Source organism: Chrysemys picta, chromosome 13 (assembly GCF_011386835.1).
Source record: "Chrysemys picta bellii isolate R12L10 chromosome 13, ASM1138683v2, whole genome shotgun sequence".
NCBI lineage: Eukaryota > Metazoa > Chordata > Testudines > Emydidae > Chrysemys > Chrysemys picta.
In genome coordinates this window covers 30,437,060-30,459,036 of record NC_088803.1, presented here as the reverse complement: position 1 = coordinate 30,459,036, position 21,977 = coordinate 30,437,060, and the positions used below count along the sequence as shown (strand labels likewise).

At 53.2% G+C, this 21,977-nt stretch overlaps 1 protein-coding gene across 27 annotated transcripts in view; it reads left to right on the top strand.

Annotated features, from left to right (window-relative positions):
- Window positions 1–21,977, top strand: part of EPB41L1 (erythrocyte membrane protein band 4.1 like 1) — a 156,463-nt gene that overhangs the window by 62,374 nt on the left and 72,112 nt on the right. For 2 of the 27 annotated variants that reach the window (XM_065565772.1, XM_065565774.1), the window contains exon 3: window positions 11,461–11,560. The exons of 23 other annotated variants lie outside the window; for them this stretch is intronic. The gene's annotated coding sequence lies outside the window, so the exon portion shown is untranslated. Of the gene's footprint in view, window positions 1–3,908; window positions 4,074–11,460; window positions 11,561–21,977 lie in introns of those variants that run through there. 2 more of the 27 variants (XM_065565775.1, XM_065565788.1) reach the window with 2 other exon arrangements.

Sequence of the window (21,977 nt, the reverse complement as noted above, 5' to 3'; positions counted from 1 at the left end):
ATCTCTGTAGACTCTACATTATGCTGGAGCCAACTGCAACACCATAGTTCAGGTTGCATATCTGTCTTGTACACAGCCTGCATGAGTGGGGGTGATACCCAGGTGATAAACAGATACATTGCAGAGCCATGTGATATATAGCATTGTGCATGCTCCTTGCACTCTGCCCCGTCCCCAAGGAGATCATTTCTAACCCTCCAAACCCTCAGCCTGCTTCAAACAAGTTAGGTTGTTCCAGATGCATCACTCCGGGGTGTGAAAAATCCACATCCCTGAGCGACAGTTATACTGACCTAACCCCTGGTGTAGACAGTGTTAGGTCAGCAGGATTCTTCTGTCAGCGTATCTACTGCCTCTCGGGGAGATGGGTAACTTACGCCAATGGGAGAATCCTTCCTATTGGAATAGGTAATATCTATGTTGATGTGCTACACCGGTGCAACTGCAGCATTTCAAGTGTAGACAAGCTCTTATTTCTGCTACTGGAGGGCTGGAAATCAGAGTGAAGGGGAGATTCTCAGTGGGTCTGGCCTTGGTGCATTGTGAACTATTGGATCTTTACGGCCGTGGCACTGTTGTGTCAGAGAAGTCTGGTCAGTGACATGCTCTCTCTAGAGGCCTGCCTGGTTGGATTGCTAGTAACTTAAGGTCCCAGTCTTGCAATCAGATCCACATGGGTGACCTTTGTGCTATCAGGAGCCCTTTAGCTTCAGCCGGTTCTGCCTGGGTGTCTGCAGTGCCAGGATCGGGTAGTTTGACGGGCTGCAGGACACACACAATAGTCCCAGTAACAATCCTTCACACCCTCAAGAACATTGCAAAACTAGCTTTCCTATACAACATGTGGTTTTTGCAGGACTCCCAATGGCATGAAATGGTTTGAAGCGTTCATTGGCTCTTGTGTGAGCTGACCTGCGTAACTCATGTGCTGCTTGGGGGTCATATGGCCATCTCACACGATTGCTGGTGAAACCTTTACATTCAAATGCACTATCATGTGTTCTGTCTACTCTGTACCTATGTCATGGTTGCTACACCACATCGCAGCTGACCCCGCCTTCATACGGCTGCAAAAATAAAAGGGTGATGCTTAATTCAGTGGCTTGAAGGCAGTTCTTTTTGTTACACAACAAAGTGTCTCGTAAATACTTGTGGGGTATAGAAACACAGAAACATTTCACCAGCAGTGGAAATGCAATCACTGCTGGGGTGGATCACACAGCAGCTGTTTAGTGCTGCACAGCAACAGTTTAGAACAGAAAGTGAGGAACACCAGAGGGAATCCAGGGTAGCAACTTGTCATTGTCGAATTGGAATAATGTTCGGGATCAGGGGTTAACACCCCTGCTCTAGTGAATGGAGGGATCTCTGTTTTGGTGACCAAGAGGAGCCAGGACCCAGATCTGAAAGTTGCTCTGAAAATGAGGGTTACCGTCCTTCCAGGAGACTGTGAAATTCCAGCCCAGCTGCTCCGATAGGGAGCAAGCTCAGCCCGGTATTCCGCAGCGAGGCACGTGCGGGATGTAGAACTGCAGAGTGAACGAGTGTTCTGCTATTTCTCTGAGCTGATTGACTTGCCATCCCTTGGGCCTTCGTGCAAAGGCCAGGGGCTAGACCCACCCGCCATTCACACGGCAGGAACTCCGCCAGCAACAGCGTAGTTACTCCACATTTGCCCTCAGGTAACCAAGGACTGGATCCAACCCTATAACTCTGGATCTAACTCTGGATTCAACCCTTGTCATTCGGGGGTCCGGTATTGTTTGCATCGAGTTCCCAGCGCCTGCCTGGGAACCTTCTGTGCTGCTGTATTACAAGGGCCATTATTTATACTGTAATTAGGGAGTGACTGGGAAATAACCTCATTGTCATATTTATGAAGTTACTTACAGGCAGTGTGTTCGCAGGGATGGAGCAGGCTTGCTACAGGAGGGGACTGTGAAAGGGCCAGCCACCTGTCCTGCTGCTTCAGAATGTGCTAGGGACCCAAGTGCTCAGGGACCGGGAAAAACTCGGGTGTAGAGGCGCATTCCTGCTGCTCCTGTTAACCTGCAGGGGCACTGGAGTGTAGCCTGCCTCAGGGTTAGTGCAGAGGACTCCTGGGTTTTCTGTCTAGCCCTGTCACTGACTCACGGGCAAGTCACTTAGGGCCGGATCCTGCCAGCCGTACGTTGATTTGTACCCTGTTGATTCCAGGGTGAGTATTTGTGGAGGAAGGCTCTACCCAGCATGAGCAAAGGGGGTCAGATTCTGGCCCTTAAGGTGTGATAATCAGAGCTGCTTAGCACCCTCAGCTCCATTAGGAATTGTGGGCACTCAGCACCTCTGGAAATCAGGCCCTTCACCGCACTCGATTTCCCCATTTCTTACAATGTTATTAACTTTGGAAAGCATTCTGAAATCCTCGTTTAAAGGTGTTCTGTAGGGGCTAACTGCTGTTGCTTGAGATTTTCACCTGCCCTGGGGAATTAGCCACACCACTCCCATTAATTATGATTTACATTATTACCCCCAGCAAAGGATACACTAAGGAATGATGTGTACTGTAATCTGGTGCATAATGCCTGCTATGCTCCACCCTAGAGCTGGCCGCATTTCAGTGGAGGATAATAGAAATACTTAGCTCTTAAATAGCACTTTTCATCGATAGATCTCAAAGCAGATTAAATCTTTCTGGTATATGCTGTCTACACAGGCTTGGCAGAATTCAAGTTTTATTTTTTTATCATTTCAATGGCTGTCAAGGTTTATTTAAGCCTTTTTTCAGTGTTTATCAATTTAAATTTTCAAAGTTGTGGGAAATTATTGGGGGGAATCAGACAACCGGGGGGTGGGGGGTGTCAAAAAACCGGGAGTGTGTGTGTTGTCAGACAATTACTTAATGTCACTAGAGATTGAGATTCAAAAAGTTGAAGCTTTATAATCGTTAAAATACAAATTGTCTACATTACACATCAAAATATGCAAAGCAAATATCCCTAAATCAAACAAAGTTCTCGAGCAGCATTTTTCTTACTTTGCCTATGTGTAAATTTCGATTGTCGTCAATGGAAATATTTTCTGTGTACAGTGGAATCGACATTTACTGACATTTACTGATCAAAATCGAATCCTTCCAAGCCTGTGTAACACGGAACGTAAAATGCTTGGGGATCCTTCAAGGGCGTAGACACCAGGGAGGATGAAGAGCTATTGAAGCTAAAGGCCAATGCTGGCACGAGACCAAATGGGGATAAACTGGGCTGGAAATGAGAAGAAGGTTTCTGACCATCCGAGGCGGGAGGCTCTGGAACAGGCTCCCACTGAGAGGAGTGGGGGCAAAACAACTCCATTCTAAGATGCAGCTTGGTAGATTTATGAACGAGCTGATGTGACCAGGTTGCCTGTGGTAGCAGAGATTGGATTTGATGACGCGGGCCCTTCCTGTCCTCTGGCCCTGGATGAAATGTGCTTTTTTCGGTTGGAGGTATTTGTTTATCCCTTAGAACATGTGGAAAGATCGTGGGTAATGTGGCGAACTCCCAGCTTAAATAGCCTGTTATGGAAGGATCTGCCCACCAGCCCCTTGGTGGCTGAAACATCCGGGCTGGTGCTGTACAATGAAAGCCCTCTTTTCCCTTCCCCGCCGGTGTGTGTGGTGAGGATGCTCTCCTAGGATCCGATCAGCACTCCTTCCTTCCCTGGGGACTGACCTGAAATGAGTCAGACGTTTGCAGGCGAGACAGGCGGAAGGGCAGTGGGCTGATACCCAGCGCAGTGCAAAGCAGGCGTACCTGGTCTGGGTGCGAAGCTTTCTGCTTGCCTGCTGGTTTGTCTGAGGAGGGCGGTCCCCAGGAGGGATGACGCTGAGGGTTTTTGTGTGAGGAAGCTGGCCTGGCAGTGTGGGAAGGGAGCCCAGTTCCCTGCTCTGTGCGGTGAGGTCTGCTGCGACTGCAGTAGGCATCAATCAATGCGTGGGGGTGTTAAAGTTAGAGAAGAGGCTGCTCCGCAGAAAGCAGTGCGGTGTATACGCAGCACCAGTCCGGGGGAGAGGAGCAGCGCTGCAGGCATGGGGACAGACAGCGCTTGCCAAGGTAGGAGCTGCCCAGCAAACAGGAGCGAGGGGGAGGGAGAGGAAAGGCAAATGCTGGACGACTTCTAGGCAGCACAAACTCTCCGGCCGGTCGCTGCTTTGCATTGGGGCAGTACCAGCTCTGTCCTCCCCAGACCATGCCCAACAGACAGACACATGCAGGGGCTGGGGTTAGCCAGGAGCTGCCAAATGATACCCAGTTATGTCCTTGAGTGCAACCCAGCCCCCGAGCCTCCGCTGCAGAGGGGGAAGAGGCAGTTTTCCCACTGGAGTTCTGTTCAGCTCACTGGCTCCTGCTGGTCCCTGGGCAGGAGTAGCTGCAGTCGTTGTCCAGGAGCTGGGAGCACATTCATGGCTTTGTTTTGCTGTGGGACCCGCCGCAGAGCCGATGTGGCTCAAGAGAGATTGTCCTGCCCACTGCAAAGCACCTCTCTCAGGCTGCCTTCGCGCTGGGGAAGGCTCAGTGTTTGCTGGGGACTTTAGAAAGCTTCCCCTGACTGCCACCGAGCTGTGTGATTTTTGTGCTGGGAGCGCAGCATCAGTTATTCCAGGGGCTCTCCCATGGTGCAGGGTTTGGGCGCCCTTCCTTAGCACCTTCCAGGGATGGGGGTTTCAGACCCTTCGGCTGGACGAGCAAGGAGCTTTCCTTGCATTCCTCGGAGCTGCCTCACATGGTGAGGGGCTCCTCTTCGCACCCCCTGCAAGGCCTTGGGCTGGAACATCACGCTCACACCAGCCCTGCCCGGCTGGTAGCACAGGAAGGGGGGGCTCCCTCTGGAGCTCACGGGTGGTTGCAGGGTGACATACTAAGCTGCCTTGCCCTCTTCTCCCCAGCTCGGCTCGGGTTGTGAGCACAGCCACCCAGCTGTGGACCGACTGGGATATTCCCTGCTGCCAGGGCAGTGAGCAGTAACCTTGCAAACTCACTGTTGCTTCTTAAAGGGCCAGCCTGCTGCTGCGGGAAGCGGTCGTTTCTGAAGCTGGGGTGTCGTAGTGTAGACACTTGCTATGTTGACGGAAGGGGTGTTTCCATCACTGTCCCCCTCCCCAAGCAGCAGTTGCTACGTCGATGGAACAATTCTTCTGTCTACACCTGGGCCTAGGCTGGCTTAACTACGGCACTCAGGGGCGTGAATCTCCTCACACCCCGAAACGAGGTAGCTATGTTGACCTAAATTTTAAGTGTAGATCAGGCCCGAGGGACTAAACCCTTTCACTGCTGGCTCCCCCACTGTCCCTGCCGTGCTGCTGCCGTCCGTCAGTATTCCAGGGGGACATCAGGAGATGCCGGCATGTTCACTGCAGGGGCACACAGCTGACGTGCTCTGGGTGTGTTGGCATCATGGTAGATGCACTGTGCCTTGGATGGACCCAGTCCAGACATCAGCACGGCACAGGTGCCCCGCATAGACACAGCCAGTGCAGACGGCGCCACGGCAGAGGTGCTTTGCCCAGACGGTAGCTGGAACTTTTGGCAGCAGTCAAGTGGTTCTAAGAGGTAGCAAGGAGAAGGGGCACAGGTTTGTTATTGTAATGATGTTGTTCAGGACCATGCACTAGGAATGTGCAGAATGCGCAGTCACAGAAGACGCCAAGTTTAAGGAGGAGATCCCCAAATCCTGTGTCTAGGGTTAGCTGGCCAGAAAAGTCCTGTGCTCAGACTTCTAGCAGGAGGAGCAGATGCCTGGGAGAGGGAAATTCAGAGACCAGAGAGACTGGGGGAGAGAGATCGGGGGAAGGGGAGAACACTTGAGGGTCCAAAAGAGAAGAGAGAGGAACTCTGACACTTCCTCAAACCCCTTAATTGTATAACAAGAGAGGTATGGAGAGCACAGTCCTGCCTGTGACTCTGGCTTTACACTGCGCTCTGGTGCCCAGATGTCCCACAGATGGGCACATGAGAAGGAGATGCAGATAAGAGGTGGGTAAGCTACATTAGAGAAGAGAATGGAAAGATGGCTGGAGAAAAGGGAGATGGGGGGAGAGAGAGAGAGGCTAGAAGCAGGCTAAATCAGACATGAATGGGTGTGTGTGTGTGGGGGTGTGTGTGTTGGGGGGGCTGAGCAGAGAAGGAAGAAATTTAGCACAGAGAAGAGAGAGACGGATTCAAAAATAACCCAGATGAGAGTGAGGGAGTGAGATAGGAAAGGTAAAAATAGAAAGGCTGGATCAGAGAAGAAACTGTGTCTTAAAGGAAGAGGAGAAGGAAAGGGTTTTGGAGGGAAATAGATACAGTAGACAATTTAAAATTTGTCAGAGATGGTGTGAGATCTGTCTGGGGAAGCACAGGTGCATAGAGACTCTGGGAAATGTGGAGAGAAAAGGGACTGAAAGTAAGCAAAGGAGAGAGGAAGAGAAAACAAACAAAGGAGGCAGACAGTAGTAATAGGTTATAAGTGGAGTCCCTAGCATTGCACGTCATTGAGGTTACCTGACACTTTCCATTATAAGACCCTGTTTTCATTTGCTTATAACTTTGCCAGACTTGAATCCTTTGGGCTGAAATTTTCCATGCCTGGTATCTGACTCAGGCTGAATTTTCTGCAAAATGTGTTCAGCTGTTTCCAAGAAAGAGATAAGGGAAACCCCCATTGTTTTGGCATATTTAAAAAAAGAAACTACAATCATTTGGTTGAGAAGCCCTATGCTGTGGAGTAGGGAATTTAAATTTAGCATGGAGATGACCTTTGTGGCAGGGATGTCCCCTTTGACAGTCCTGTGAACAACTGCCCAGATCTGGCCAAATTATAAGCCTTTGAGAAAAATCTGTGTGCACAGGCTCAGTAGAGCCTTGTTAGAGTTTGGCAGCTAAATTCTCCGATGATTCTGTTTGCAATGAGCATGCTCCAACTCAGGGCTGCATGGGCTCGGCAGGACTTTCCCCGCAGTTGTTGCCCCAGCTGTTGCAGGGCTCTGGGGCCGGGCACAGGAACTGAGGGTGGGAGGTGCTGTCCCTGTAGGCACTGAGGTAGCATGAAGTAAGAAGCAGCCTGACTCAGATGCAGAAGGGACAAGAGCTGGACCTCTTGGGGCAAGGAGCCTGAAGAGGGCAGACTGGGACTGGGGGTTGTGGAGGGAGGGAAGACAGATAGGATGGGAGCTGGGGAGTAAGGGTGGGGAGGGACTGGAACTAGCTGGATAAGGAGCCTGGGGGGAGCCTGGGATTGGGGCAAGGAGCTGGGCATAGGAGGGCAGAGGCAGAATCGTTTGTGACCACTAGAGAACACTCCCCTCTAGAGTCTGGAATAGAACTCAAGATTCTAGGTGACCTCTTGAGTTCCCTTCCAGTCCTACACTCCTATGATTCTGTGGTTTCTGAGTCTCACCATTCCTCTGCTGTCAGCAAATATCGGTGTAACCTACCGGCAAAGTGTGTGTCTCATCCCCCTCTAGGGGTGGTCTACATACAGGATGACAACATACTACTGCTTTCATTTACCCTGTTAGCTCAAATGGCCGAGGTCTGTGCGATGGATCTAAAGGTTCCAACCCTGCTGATAACCCATGTGGGTGTCAGTATGTTGGCAAGTGATGGAATTTCTGTGTTTTCAGTTGGCTTTTTTTAAAAACCTAGGAAAGTAGATTGAAAAAAACAAAACCCCCAAAGCTATGTGAAAGGAACATTCTTAAGGTTGCAAAGTCAAGCACTCAAAAGTTGGAAGATGCCAGAAGTAAGGATGCGAGTGCCATTGTGAATATGCATTAGGAGGATACAGTGTGTAATTACGTAATTATGCTATTTTTGTTTACGTTCAGTGCACAGGACTGACTGTGCTGTGGAGGTCTGTCAGGGTTGTTTAATGAAGGAGGCTATTGTCTGTAGGACCCCTATGCCATCTGTTGCAGAAGTTGGAAGGTATGTAGTGAATGAGGCAGGGGATGGCTGGAAGAGAAAGGATGGTTCCATGTAAGGCAGTCGAATGCTGCCTTGGAGAACTGGCTTGTGTCCCTGCCCTCAGAGTTCCTGTATGATGCTGGGAGAGTCACTTGAACCAAACATTTTGCAGGTAGTAACTGATTGTGCGTTCCTCATTTTCCGGGAGCCCGACTTGAGACTCTGGGGTTTGATTTGTAGAAGTGCTGAGTGCTCACAGCTGTAACTGAAGTCAATGGGTGTTGGGCTTTGAACATATAAAGTGAGGTATAATGTACTCTGAAAAACCTCCTAGGTGTCCCAAATTGGGCACCCAAAATTAGTGAATGCTTTTGACCTTCATCTCTCTGTGCCTGAGTTCCCCCCCTGTAAAATGGGACTAACCCCCCCCCCCCCGTCTCAACAGGGTGCTGCAGAAATAAATTCATGAATATTTGCAAAGCATTTGGATATTGTTGTCATGAGCGCCATGGAAAAGCCCATGAGGAAGTGAATCAGTCTGTCTTGCAATCAGGGTTTGAATAAATAAGGCCTGGGGCCACACCTTGAGCAAAGAGGAGAAAACCGAATGTTGAAGTGCTGCTCATTCAGTAAGCATCATCTTTCCTGTGCACTGATTGAGGCAGGGGTCCTGTGCTAATACCTAGTTCTTCTATGTCGTGAGCAGACCTCAAATTGCTTTACAATCACTCCCGTCCTACAGATGAGGAAACTGAGGCACAGAGAGGCGATGTAACTCCCCCAAGGTCACCCAGCAGCTGAGCCAAGTGCCGAGCTCTGGCCTCTAGGCCATGTTGTCTCCCTGTTTACGATCATGTAACTAAAGGCTGTCTCATAATGCATATGGATAAGGGGGCCAAAATCAAGGCTGCATCATCAGCCTTAACTCTGGCATTTCCTGACTTTGAAGTGCTTGACTTTGCAACTTAAATGTTCTTCTGATGTCGTTGTTTGGATGTAAGATATATGGCCAGATCCTGAGTGAGTGTGAATGGGGATAGCGCCATTGGCTTCGACTGAATTGTAATTGACTGAACCAGAGGACTCTGATGGAGGATCTGGCCCAGATGTTTCATTTTGCAGATGGATTTGTCTCCAAATGTTATGCGTAGTACTTAGACGCAGCCTGGGAAAATATCCCTGCACGTTCCCAAGTTATGGAATTGGTGGTGGTCACTGTCGGGGCCCCGGGCCTTAATTCCGCTTTCGCTCCTGCAATTCAAACCTTTGCCCCCTACCTCCTAACCAGCCCAGATGCAAAAACCTCCCAACCTGTGATGTTTGGGTTGGAGGAGGCTTCATGTTTATTATTAGTTATAATTAGAGCCATCCACATCTGATCCGCAAACATGGTCCGCGGATATCCGCAGCTTTGCAGGGCTCTAGTGATAATCAGGACTCTATGGAGACACTGGAAGTGTCTGTGTCCTGGTGCACAGTGAAAACTGCTGATCCATAGACACGATCCCTGCCTGCTGAACTGACAGCCTAACTGGCCCAGTGCCCCCCATCAAACACGGAGCCGGGCGTGGTCTGCATAGACTGAGTACATCATGGAACCAGCTGGCTCCCTCCAGGCCATAGGTGCTGGAACTAAGGGTGCTGGGGGTGCTTCAGCACCCTCTGGCTTGAAGTGGTTTCCATCGTATACAGGATTTACAATTTGGTTCAATGGCTTTCAGATTTCTATACAAATTGTTCCAGCCCCCCTTCTCCAGGGTCCCACATACCCCTTGATCCTGCCCTGTACTAGACCCAGTGTGGCCACCACTCATGACTTTATCACAAGGTGGTGTTCTTTTAAGCCTCAGCTCCTGGAGTCATGTGAAACCTCAGCTTTCAGTTTAAAAAGAAGTGAGTTTCTAGCCCTTGTGGCTGCAGAGAAAAGCCAGAAAACACGACCCAAGGGCACCCCAAAGGCTCGGAACCAGAAACAATAAAAGAACCCCATTTTATTTTATTTTTTTAAAAAACCATGATTTTTAAGCGAATCGCATTACTTTGGGGGCCTGTCTCATACTTTCAGACGGCCCGGTGTTGGTGGTACTGCATTCGTGTCCCCGGTTATTTCTTCACGCTTTCCCCAGGGATTCGGTGCACTAACCATAGCAGAAATAACCCACTGTGGATGTGCTTGGTTCCCCTCCATCATTCCTCCATCAAGGCGTGAAGGATTTCCCCCGTTCCCGGCCATTAGAGATGAACTGGACCGAGCCAGTAAATAGTGATGCCACCGGGAGAGCTGCAGGCGCTGCCAAAAGACTAATGTGATCAAGGGGCCCAAGCTCCCTGGGAAAAGACAGGCTGGAGTGAAGGGGGCTAAATGCACATCCGGGGTTCCTAGGCTGAATGGTTGCTGGTATGTGGGGTAATGGGGGTTAATTGGCATAATATAAAGGAAGCAGAGAGGGGGTGAGCCGGGGAAGGAATGGTGTGAACAGGGGCATGGAGAGGTCTGAGCTCTCTAGGGGAGGCAAGTTAACTTCAAGGGCCACGTCCCCAGCTAGTGTAGCTCCATAGGCGGTGCTGGTTGAAGCTGGTGCTGTGTCTCTGTGCCGTCGGCGCTGGATCCGGCTGAAGGCAGAGTGCCCAGGAAGGAGTGGGCAGGGAAGAGAAGCCTTGAGCTGTCGTCCCCAGAGCCTGAAGAGCCAGTCCTGGGACATGGGTCGTTAGTGGGGGGCTGTTGTTCCAAAGGGGCAGGTGTGGGGTGTCTGTGGTGTGATAGGGGTTGTGTCTGTAACCCCGATGTGTGGTGCTGGCACCCTTGTCCTCAGTGCAGTGAACCTGCCCTCGCTCCTGGAGTGTGGGTGTGGGGCCTGTATGGTGAATTCCCATACATTGAATTACAGCTTGGCTTGGAGACCTTCCTTCATGGTCTGGGTGGGTTTGCCAGCTAGCCGTAGCTGATGATGGCTGGAGAGAAGGGGACAGTTCCTCCGGGTTGTTTCAGAAAGAGAAAAATGTACCTACCTAGTTGAGTCAGCCTCACACCCATGCAAAGCCGCTGAAGTCAGTATTATCTCTATTACTTGTCTGGTGGGCATGCCCAGGAGCCCTAGCCATGGACTGGCCTCCCATTGTGTTAGGTGCTGTACAAAGACAGAGCAAAGGGCGGTCCCTGCACTGGATTGACAGGGATGGGAATGAGATCAGACTGGTCCCCGGTGCTTGCGCAGGAGCCGTGCCCATGTTGTGCTGTCGGACTCCTTCTCCGGGCCCATTTGGCTTTTATTTAGTGATGGGCTGAGGCCAGGCAGGTGGCTTGGTCTGCAGGGGTCTCTTTGTGCTCTCTGCCTTTGGGGCGGCAGTTCTCATTCAGCACAGGGGCCACGGGAGAAGGAGGAGGAGGGACAGTGAGCCCTTGATTGCCTGCAGCAGGATCGCTGGCTGCCTGGGGCTGGCAGCCAGCAGTATGCTTAGGCCTGAATGCAGCCCTTGTCGCTGGGCCCTGGAATGTGGATGTGCCAACGTGGGTCCCAGACAGTGCTTGCCACGATGCGCTGTTTCATTGCAGGGTCAGCTAATAGCCCTGCACACATCTGCAGGGCTCAGCTGGAAGATGCTCCGCACAGCAGGGGCTGACGGTGGCTGCGGGTCCCTCTGCTAGCACTGGGGTGAATGACTCTCAGATGGTCCAGCAACTGCGCCCTGGCTTCACCTTTCCTGCTGTAGGTTTCTGGCCTGTCTCACAATATCACCCTTAGGTACTGCTGGGGGCTGGGAAGTCGTGCAGGTCCCTTTCCAGCACCCACTCCTGAGACAGAGGCTGCAGGAGGTGCCCTGGGGCTGGCCAGCACAGTGGTGGGGGTTCCCTGGAGCTGTCTGGCACAGTGCTCAGGCTGCGGTGGGGGGGGGGGAGTGGGGCCAATGGCTGCCATGCCCAATGCGTGTGCAGTGTGGGAGAGGGAGGTGGGAGGCTGCCACGGGTGGCAAATGGCTACTGTTCTTGGTGTGGCAGCCAGCACTGGCTGCCCAGCCTTTGCGCTGAGTGAGAGAGGTTCTCTTCCAACTCTCTCCCTGTGCACCTGCCACCTCTGCAATGCAGCCTCCTCTGGGGCAGACTTGCCAAGGCACAAGGGGCAGTTGAAAAGCCAATGGGAGTTGGGCACCCAGCTCTCTCAAAAGCCAATGGGCTCTGGGCACTAGCTCCCTCAGGCATTTGTGGCAGTCCCGCCCCGTTTGCACAGGGCGCAGGGACGGGCTGGCTAAGGATTGTGGGACAAAGCCCTGCGCTTCCCAGCAGACTCCTTGGGATCTTTAATGACCTGGCCGAGCAGGCAGGATGGGGCTTAGCGCCCCCTCTGAGTGAGCTGCCCTCACCATGCACCTGAGTATAGAGCCCCTGGTGTGCTGTTAGCACTTTCAGTCCTGACGGCTCTCTGCCCCTCGTCCTAGCTTCCTGGGAAGGACCCTGAGGTTCCAGGGGGTCTAACCTGATGCTTTTGCCTCTAACTGAATCCTTCCACTTTAGTCAGTTAGGAGCTGGCTCTGTGCCTCGCAGGAGCCCTCTATGTGGCCTTGTGTTAGGGGCATGATGGAGCATTCCTGCAGCGCAATGCCCCTGCCAGGGCAAGTTAGGGCAGCCTCAGGGCTGCTCAGACGTGCTGGGGCTCAACTAGCAGCACAAGGATCCAGGGAGGTGTTAGGCTCAGTGACCATGCAGGGATGACCCACCTCTAACTCACTTCCTGCTGCACACTGGTGCAGTGCAGGGCAGAGTCAGGCCTTCCCGGGGCTGGGCACAGGGGCCAGAGCGAGGGACAGGAGGTGGGACTGGGCATGCAACAGCTGCTGGAGTTGCCCCTGGAGGCTTGGGAAATCGTTAGCTAAGAGTCACGGTTACAGACTTACCAGTGGTGACCCTTTCCCTGGGACACTTCTCACTCCCAGCCTGCCACAGCCTTGCTGTCTCCCCAGCCTATATCCGGCGAGTCTCATCCCACCCCGGGAGACTGTGGCTTTCACAACGTTTACAGCCAGATGTAACTTATTGCATGGGAACAAGGAGGGGGGCTGGCTCGAGTTGCTGCACGATTCCCCTCTCACTCTCACCGCTGTAAATCAGGAGACACTTCAGCACAGCCAGGGGAGTGGAAATGTGGCCAAACTGGAGCGAGAGAAACCCAAGGCTTCAGATGAGGAAAGAAGTGGGTCCTGGTTCTGACAGACCCAGCAGAGAATGGATGAGCTGGGGCAGTATCTGTTCATGGTGGGGTATTACCAAGTGAGATGGGTAGATGCCGAACTTCTGACATGCATATGGGGCAGCTATGGCACTGATAAGAGGAGGAGTGGCAGCATTAGGGTGACCAGATAGCAAGTATGAAAAATCGGGACGGGGGGGGGGGGGAGGGGGAAGGTAATAGGCACCTATATAAGAAAAATCCCCAAATATTGGGACTGTCCCTATAAAATCGGGACATCTGGTCACCCTAGGCAGCATGTGGGGCACTCAGGTGGGGAGCAGGGCCTTACCCTCCAGCACAGCGGCTGCCCTTGTTCATGGCTTTTTGCAAAGGAAAAACCAAACCAAACCCAGTAACCTGAGTGGGACATTGGTTAGATTCCTCCTGTGTGGGCTAGTGGCTGTAGAGGCTTTCAGAGTCCAACACTGTGTCTCTACTTTGCATCTCCTCTTGTCCCTGTGACATGCCTTCAACAGCACAGCTGGCCCTCAGGGAGCGGGGATGGGAGGCTGGTAGAGCTGGTCATGGAGTGATTTCCTCTTGGCATAACGGGATCGTGTGTGCAGGCCGTGTACGTGTGCCACCTGGGGAATTGGTGCCTATGGTAACAAAGCTCCTGGGAGGATATAGCCATGTTTGTTCTTTGGTGGGAGCCAGAGAGATGGTCCCCTTCCCCAAACTCTCTTGCCTGGTTCTAAGCACACGGTGAGGATGTCCTGGTGCCTTCTGCTCTGTGGTCTCCATGATCATTTTTCCGCTATACGCAGCTCCAAGAGCTTTGTTCCGTGGGCCCTTGGCTGGGACTATCCCAGCTCGATCACTGGTGCGATGTATGGGGATGCATATACTGCTCTGCCCTAGTGTTCATAGCAGGCTTCCTCTTTCTGTTTGCTGAGGGCGCATTCCCTTCTCCTTCAAACCCACTGCTTCCCTGGGGCTGGAATCTGTCTCATTAACTCCACTGAAGTCATGAGGGTTACCTCAATGTGCTGTGAATCTGTGGTATTTCTGCAACCCCGTCACTGTCCTAGCTGAGCATCTCGCAATTTGTAATGTCTCTCTTCTCCCAGCACCCCTGAGAAGCAGGGCAGTGCTATTACCCCATTGTACGATGGGGAACTGGGGCCTAGGGAGGCTAAGTGGCTAAGCCAAGGTCACACCAGAAGTCTGTGGCAGAGGAGGGAATTGAACCCAGGTTTCCCCATTCTTAGACCATTGTGCCGATCACTGGAGCATCCTTCCTCTCATTACTGCAGATTTTCATAGATTCCAAGGCCAGAAGGGACCTGGATCGTCTAGTCTGACCACCTGTATGACACAGGCCAGAGACCTGCCCCAAAGTAATTCCTACAGCAAATCTTTTCACAAAACAGCAAATCGTGATTGAAACATTTTCAGGGCTGGAGAATCCACCACGACCCTTGGTAAAGTGTTCAATGGTTAATTACTCTCACCATTTAAAAATGTACATCTCCTTTCCAATCTGAATTTGTCCAGCTTCAACTTCCATCCACTGGCTCATGCTATGTGTCTTCTGCTAGACTGAAGAGCCCATTATTAAATATTTGTCCCCCATGTAGGTACTTGAAAACTAATCACGTCACCCGTTAATCTTCTCTTTGTTAAACTAAATAGATTGAACTCCTTGAGTTTACCACTAGAAGGCAGGTTTTCCAATCCTTTAAGCATTCTCGTGGCTCTTCTCGGAATCCTCTCCAATTTATCAACATCCTTCTTGACTTGTGGACTGCAGAACTGGACACCGTATGCCAGCAGCGGTCGCACCAGAGGCCAAATACAGAGGTCAAATAACCCCTCTGCTTCTACTCGAGATTCCCATTTATGCATCCAAGGATGCTATAGCTCTTTTGACGACAGCGTCACAATGGGAGCCTCATATTCACCTGATTATTCACTCTGACCCCCAAACAGTGATGTAACTGAGAGCAGAGGTGCGCCTCCCATGTAGCCCTCCCACACTGGCGTCCCCCACCTCTAGCCATCTCTCCACACCCTCACTGGCTCCTGCCAGCTCAGGTCTGCTAGGGTGCTGGGTCTTTTGGGCAGGGTCAGTGTCTGATCCTAAGGGTAGTAAAGCAGGGTGAAGTAAGGTCAGGATTCGGGCATCTGAGGGAAAGAAATTCTTTCCTCTGCAGGACAGACCCTGGGGTGCCCGGCCCCCCACTCTGGGGGGAAGCAACTAGAGGAGAGGGGGTCTGATCAATCTGCCTGTGTCTCCCACACCCCACTTTGACTCACTCACAACAGCACCCTCCTGGATCTCTGCTTTACAGCAGACAGAGAAGTGTTTGCCCATCAGCATGGCCTCCCGGCACCCTGCCCCTGCAGGACGGGGGAGCAGCGCTGCAGTCAGGGGTCCCTGCACCCATGCCGGGAGAGGGGAGCAGTGTCGGATCTAGTGGAAGGGTGGTCCAGAAGGATTCAATACTGTTAGAGAAGGAGTGTCTTTACTTGTGCTGCCCTGTCTCTGCCCACCCTGTGCCAAGAGCTTTCAGACACATACCTGGGGCCGGGTCCACAGCTGTGGGAAGTCGGCCTGGCTCCCGCCTTCTTCCTGCTCCGACAGGTCAAACTGGGGCCAGCTGGGGGTGCTGAGAGTCATCCTGATGGGCCTCATATAAGCGTTTGGCTAAGCTAGAAATGTATGTAGATGGTGCAACCTCCACACTGGCTGCTCAGGGGAACCGTGGCCAGGCGCGGCCACCTACAGCAAGGTGTGCATTGTACTAGAGCTGTGCTACCCTGCCTAGGGCGTAGCAGAGCTGAGGGGTCCTGGCAGAGGAGAAGGGCCTGAAGATGAAGGAAGCTCCATGAGCCAGGATCTAGTCTGCCTACACTGCAGATCTGTGCCCGGGTCTGGGGGCGAAGGAACCAGCAGACGGGAAAGAAAAATCAGGATTAAAAAGATCCCCAAACCATCCAGGAAAGAAAAAAGCTGACAAGGAAAAGGAATAGCAGGGCCCAAAAGGGACAGGCGAGATGGTGGGGGTAACTCTGCCAGGGCAGGGAGTGAGTGGGAGAAGAAGGAGGGCTCAGTTGTCACTCCGGCGCATGGGGGCTCCACTATCACTCAAGGACAAGGGTACTAGAGGGGTACAGTGAAGGCTCACCCCAGAGATAGACAAGTTCAGTTCAGGGCCTTGCAGGTAGGTGGCTGCAGCTCCTCCCCTTTGGGAACAACATGCCGAGGGCATTTATGTTTCTGAGGATTCCCGCAGCCCAGCAGGCACCATTGAGGATGGCGTGCCATGGCGCACCGTGTCGCTGCTGTTAGGCCAGGATGTGTCAATATTAGTAGGATTGCTTGGACATGCCAAACCCAAGCTGGGATCGTTTCCAGCTGGGACATTCCTGCCTATTGGATTGTTTGGAAACACACTGTGTGACGTCAGCACTGAGCATCACCCAAGGGGCCCTCTGTGGGGAGAGGACAATGCAGGAAGTCGGGCAGAGGGAGCTGGGGGGCAGAGGGAGGAAGAAAGCTCTAGCTGGAGTAGGAGTATGATCTGGGGGGGAGGGAGCAGGAAGGTGAACTCTGTGAATAAGCTCATGCGACCAGCCAAACGCTGCACAGCACAGCCCTGCTCTGTAAAATGGCAGCATGGCTTTCATCTGTATCCTCTCCCAGGGACTCCACATCACATCTGCTTGATTTTCACAAGTGAAAGGTTGGGGCTTTCCCCTAAGCTTCCAAGCTCTGCAAACCGAGCCTGGCGTCTGAGAGTCAAGCAGGATTCCCTCTGGCTCATGCATCACCACCACCAAGGACTCTGCCCTGCGAAATTAGCCAAGATGTCTGTTCGTGACTCCCACGCTAGACTGGAACCCAGCCCGCTCCGCTGTAGCTGAGTTAGCACAGATTACACCAGCCATGGAGTAACGGCCCCTGCACATGTACCCTGGCTACCTGGCAGACACACAATGCTGTCGTGAGAGAAATGCGACTGTTCAAGCTGGGCTCTGACAAGAACCCCAGCGAAGGCATTCCCCCCTTCCCAGCATCTGGATGGCATATGAGTGTCACGTGCAGCAGAAGGCGAGTTGCTGGTTGTTGCCATATCAGCACCTGTGAACCAGGCACCTCCAAAGCTAAAAACACGAATTGAGCCAAAGAGCAAGGCGAGAGGCCTGAAACAGCTGGGTCGGGTACAGAGGGTCCATGTAACCCGTGCTTGCCTATTGATTTGCACTACCACTGAGCGTGCACTTTAAAGATGCCTCTGGCTGCTTTGGCTTATACCTGTGCAGTGTTTGCACCGGCAGGGGGATCCCAACCATGACCTCTCCTCACCAACCGAATGTGCTGCCCTGGTGCTCTGATCCGACGGTGGTGGGGCCATGTCAGTACTTAGAGGACAGAAGGGTCATGCCAGTGTGACATGTTACTGAGGATGCCCATGGGGAGCATGTTGCCAAACCCCACAATAACCTCGCTCAGCTGCCAAGCAGTGGCGCCTGCCATGCAACCCTAGGTCAGGACTGGGTCTTGTTTGTGTGTCGATACAGCCCTCATGTTGAATGCTGCACCGTGTCCCTGCCATGTGGTGCCTGATGCTAGCAGAGCTTTGCAGAGCAGTGGAGGAGAGGATGCAACTACGTAGCCATGATAGGGTTACCATATTTTAATTTTTAAAAAGGAGGACACTCCATGGGGCTCCGGCCCCCCCCCAACTCTGCTCCCTCCCCTGAACGCTCCGCCCCCTGCTCCTCCCCCTCCCCTGCTTCCCGCTAATCAAATGTTCGCGGGAAGCCTGAAACAGGGAGGTAGCAGGTAAGCTGGGGCTGGGGCGGGGTGCGACGCGGCCCAGTCTGGCCCCCCTGGCCGAGCGGCTCCCTCTGGCGGCCGGCCAGCCCAGGCCAAGAGGCTCTGGCCCCGGCGTCTCCGGCTCGGCTTGGGCCCTGGGGCGCTGGCCCCCGGCCGAGCACTGCGCCGGCCCCGGCCAAGTGCCCGCGCCCCCGGCCGAGCACCGCACCGGCCCCGGCCCCCAGCCGAGCACTGCCCCGGCTCCCGGCCCCTGGCCGAGCACCGCGCCGGCCCCCGGCCAAGTGCCCGCAGCCCTGGCTCCGGCCGAGCACCGCGCCCCTGGCCAAGCACCACGCCCCCAGCCAAGTGCCCACAGCTCCAGCCCCCGACCAAGTGCCCGCGCCGGCCCCGGGCCCGGCCCCAGCTGAGCACCGCGCCGGCCCCGGCCCCGCACCCCCGGCCCCGGCCCCTGCCAAGCACCGCTGGCCCCAGCCCGGCCCCGCACCGCCGGCCCCAGCGGCCCCGGCCAAACACTGCCAGGCCTTCCCTCCCTATTTTCCCGGACATGTCCAGCTTTTTGGGATTTCCCCCCGGACAGGGATTTGAGGCCCAAAAAGCCGGACATGTCCGGGAAAATCCGGATGTATGGTAACCCTAAGCCATGAGGTGCCATAGGAAGGGACCCAGGAAACAGTCTAATCCTAACCTCAGCCCTTATCCTAATGCTGTTCAGTGCTTGGAACTGTGGTGGGGATTATTGCCTGGCATTACTGTACCCATTAAGATGTGGTAAGTCTGGCTCTGTCCAGCCTCATGCACAACATGCAGGGGGCCATCTATTCTGAGTGGCAGTGGGGTCCAGTGGGCAGGGCACAGGCCTGAGAGGCAGAAAAGCTGGATTCTGTTCCCAGATTTGCTGTATGATCTTGGGTAAATCACCTCCCCTCTCTGTCTTATCTATTTAGTTGCAAGCTCTCTGGGGCCGGAGTTGTCTCTTTACCATGTGTGCACAGAGGGCCCAGAACCCCGGGACCGTGATTGCAGTCGGGGCAACATGCCATGGCTGGAATACAGATGATAATGCTAGCCCTGTGCAGATTCGTCCCCCGGTTATCTGCGACCCCCCCCACACGCCACCTGAGCGTACTGAGCTGTGCTGGGTGGGGTGCGCCTGAGCCCAGGGTTGCAGCTTGCCGGATTCTGCCAGCCATCGGCGTCTCCATCACAGGGACTCTCGGTGTTTTATGGCTGAGCCTGGAGCGAAGGGAGCTGATAAAAGCCAGACACTCATTATTTATGAACAACATGGCTGTGAGGTGGGGAGGCAGCGCCAGTGTTTGCAACCCGCAGAGGAGGCTGGGCACAGTGCTGGGGGCACAGGATGGGTAGCGCTGAAAGGGAGGGGCATGGCTCTGGCAGGGAAAAGTGGGGGGAAAGGAGGGGCTGTCTTGTGGGACATGTGTGGAAGGAGGGAGAGGGCTCAGAGTCACTGTGTGGACTGTAGGGAGGAGATTCCCCCCTTGCAGGGAGATGAGCACTCTTTTTCTTTCCACTCCTGCCTTCCCACGCTGGGAGCCTGGCTCTGGGCACCCCGGTTGGTTGTGCGCTGGCTGGGAGGGGCAGCCCTGCTCTTTGCAGCATGTTTGCCAATGGTGCCCAGCCTGCACGGCACAGACCACTACATCCTCTGCCACCCCCCTTGTCACATCAATATTTAACTGGTCTGGTCGGACAGATCGAGGCAAGGGGGCGAGGCTGGGAGCAGGTGCCAAGGGGGACTCTAGGGGGCAGGCAGCCTGGGCTGCAGAATGGAGGTAGCAGGAGAGAGGATTTTGCCTTGAATAGGTGCTTTGATATTTACTTCAGTGACTCCTGCTGTGAGAGGCAGGGACTGGAGTAGCTGGGGGCTGCCCCATAGCTATTGCTCCTTCATGACGCCCCCCACGAGAGCCACAAGCCAGGAGGTGCCAGGTTTCGGGGAGCTGTCAACTGACTCCCTATATAACTGTGCTTTGTCTCACAGCTTCTCTGCCCCAGACGTTGACAGAGAGAAACTCATCAGACAATCCAGCCGGCCTTTATTTTTTGGAGGTTGTGAGGGGAGCGGCTAGGCAGGATGGAGAGGAGGCAGGGTTGGGGGGGGAGAGGAGGAGGGAGGGGGGAATGCAGGCAGAGGAGCGCTCAGAGTTTACTTTGCAGGAATAGCTGTGATGTTTGCCATATCTGAAGGTCTGACGCGCCAGCCCTGGGCGATTCTCTCTTGGCAGGCTTTTGTGCCCTGCGAAGATCCCCTCTGCAGCAGCACTGGCCTCTAAAGGAAATGAGTTCCCTTTGGGGGTGGGATACACGTGAATGTGCTCACAGCCCTGCAGCCAGGTGGGGAGCAGGCCAGGTGCACACTCTGTTCTGCAGCTCGGCTTCAGGAGTTCTGACGGCCAGAAATAAACTCTGCTGTCTGTCAGCTGTCAGTGCGGAATTCGAATCCACAGCATGAACAGCACACAGGACGTGGCTCAATGTAGAGTAAGAATTCAGCTCTCTCGCGGCATGTGCCAGCCTTAGCGGGAATGGCGTAGTGGTGTGCACGGGGCATGAGGCAGGAACATCAGCCACAGAGGTGGTCACACCTGCTCCAGACTCAGCGGGGGTAGGAGGAGGACAGTAGGGAATACTGTAGAGGTGCTAGCTGTGGTCCAGTAATGGGCAGCCCAAAAGCCCCCGCTCTCCCTGCAGGAGATGATCTGTGCAGTGGGGGTGCTGGGCTCTGGACACTGAAGGAGTCAGCTGTAGTGTGATCTAAAAGGTTTGTTAGCACTTATTTGGGATGGTTGCCTGGGTCGGGAGTAGTGAAGAGGCAAGTGACTTATGCCAGGTTTCCTACGCAAGTCCAAGTTAACCCTTCATTCCCCAGCCGGTCAAGAATGTTTTGACAAAAGGCTGTTTTATCGAACAATGCAGATGCATTGAGATAGAAACTCTTCATGGGAAAGGGCCGTTTTTCCTGTTTCCAAAAAAAGGTTGGAAATTGTTAAAATAGGACATTGTGACATTGTTTTGAAACCGAAAGTTAAGGTTTTTTTGGTTTGAAATGACTTTGTTTTGGAATTTGTTAATTTATTATTTAAAATCTTTGACAGAAACATTTTGAAATTAACTAAGTTTCCATTGACTTGAACCGAATTTTTTTTTCAGATTTTCGGTTTGCAAAAATGTTCGAGATTTCGATTGTTTTGTCCTGCTTTGGGATGGGAAAAATGTTCGAAACCTTGAAAATTTCCCTGCAACAGGAAAACCATTTCTCTCCAAGCTCTCCTTCACAGGCCCCTTGCCCCATCCTGTGTTCTCTCGGTGCTACCAGAATACGAACAATTACTGATACTAACCTATGACGTCCCCTGTCCTGTGTCCTCTGGGTGCTGCATACATTACAGAACAGCAATTTCAGAAAGGGCTTGGGGAGTTTGGGACTGTATTTCATATCGCTCCAGAGATAAGGCCCAGGGGCAATGTTATCGACTGCCCAGACAGGCAAGGGACACCATGAAATAGAACTAATCATTGTTTTCAAAAGAACAACCCCAACCCAAAATAGCTTTCCTGGACATAAAAGGGTCACCGTTTTCAAGGCTGTACTCTTCGGGTATGTCCACACTGCAATTAAACACCCTGGGCCGGCCCATGTAAGCTGACTTGGGCCGCGGGGCTGTACAATTGCAGTGTAGACGTTCGGGCTTGCGCTGGAGTCTGGGCTCTGAGACCCTCCCCGCTTCTGGGGTCCCAGAGCTCAGGCTTGGGCTGCACCACAATTTTACAGCCCCACAGCCTGAGCCAGCTGCTATGGGCCTGCCCTGGGTGTTTCATTGCAGTGCAGACATACCCTTAGAGGCCAGACATGTTATCACGCCTGTCAGCATTTGACATGGATGCATAGGGACATTTTAGAGAGGAAAATCGGGACAGGCCTTGGAGCGCATGAGAAATCCTTGGGGCGGGGGAGAGCTTGGAGAGGCAGAGATGGGAGCATGGTAAATGTTTTAGTAAAAATAAACACAGTCTTTCCTACCCAGTGAGGGTTGTTAT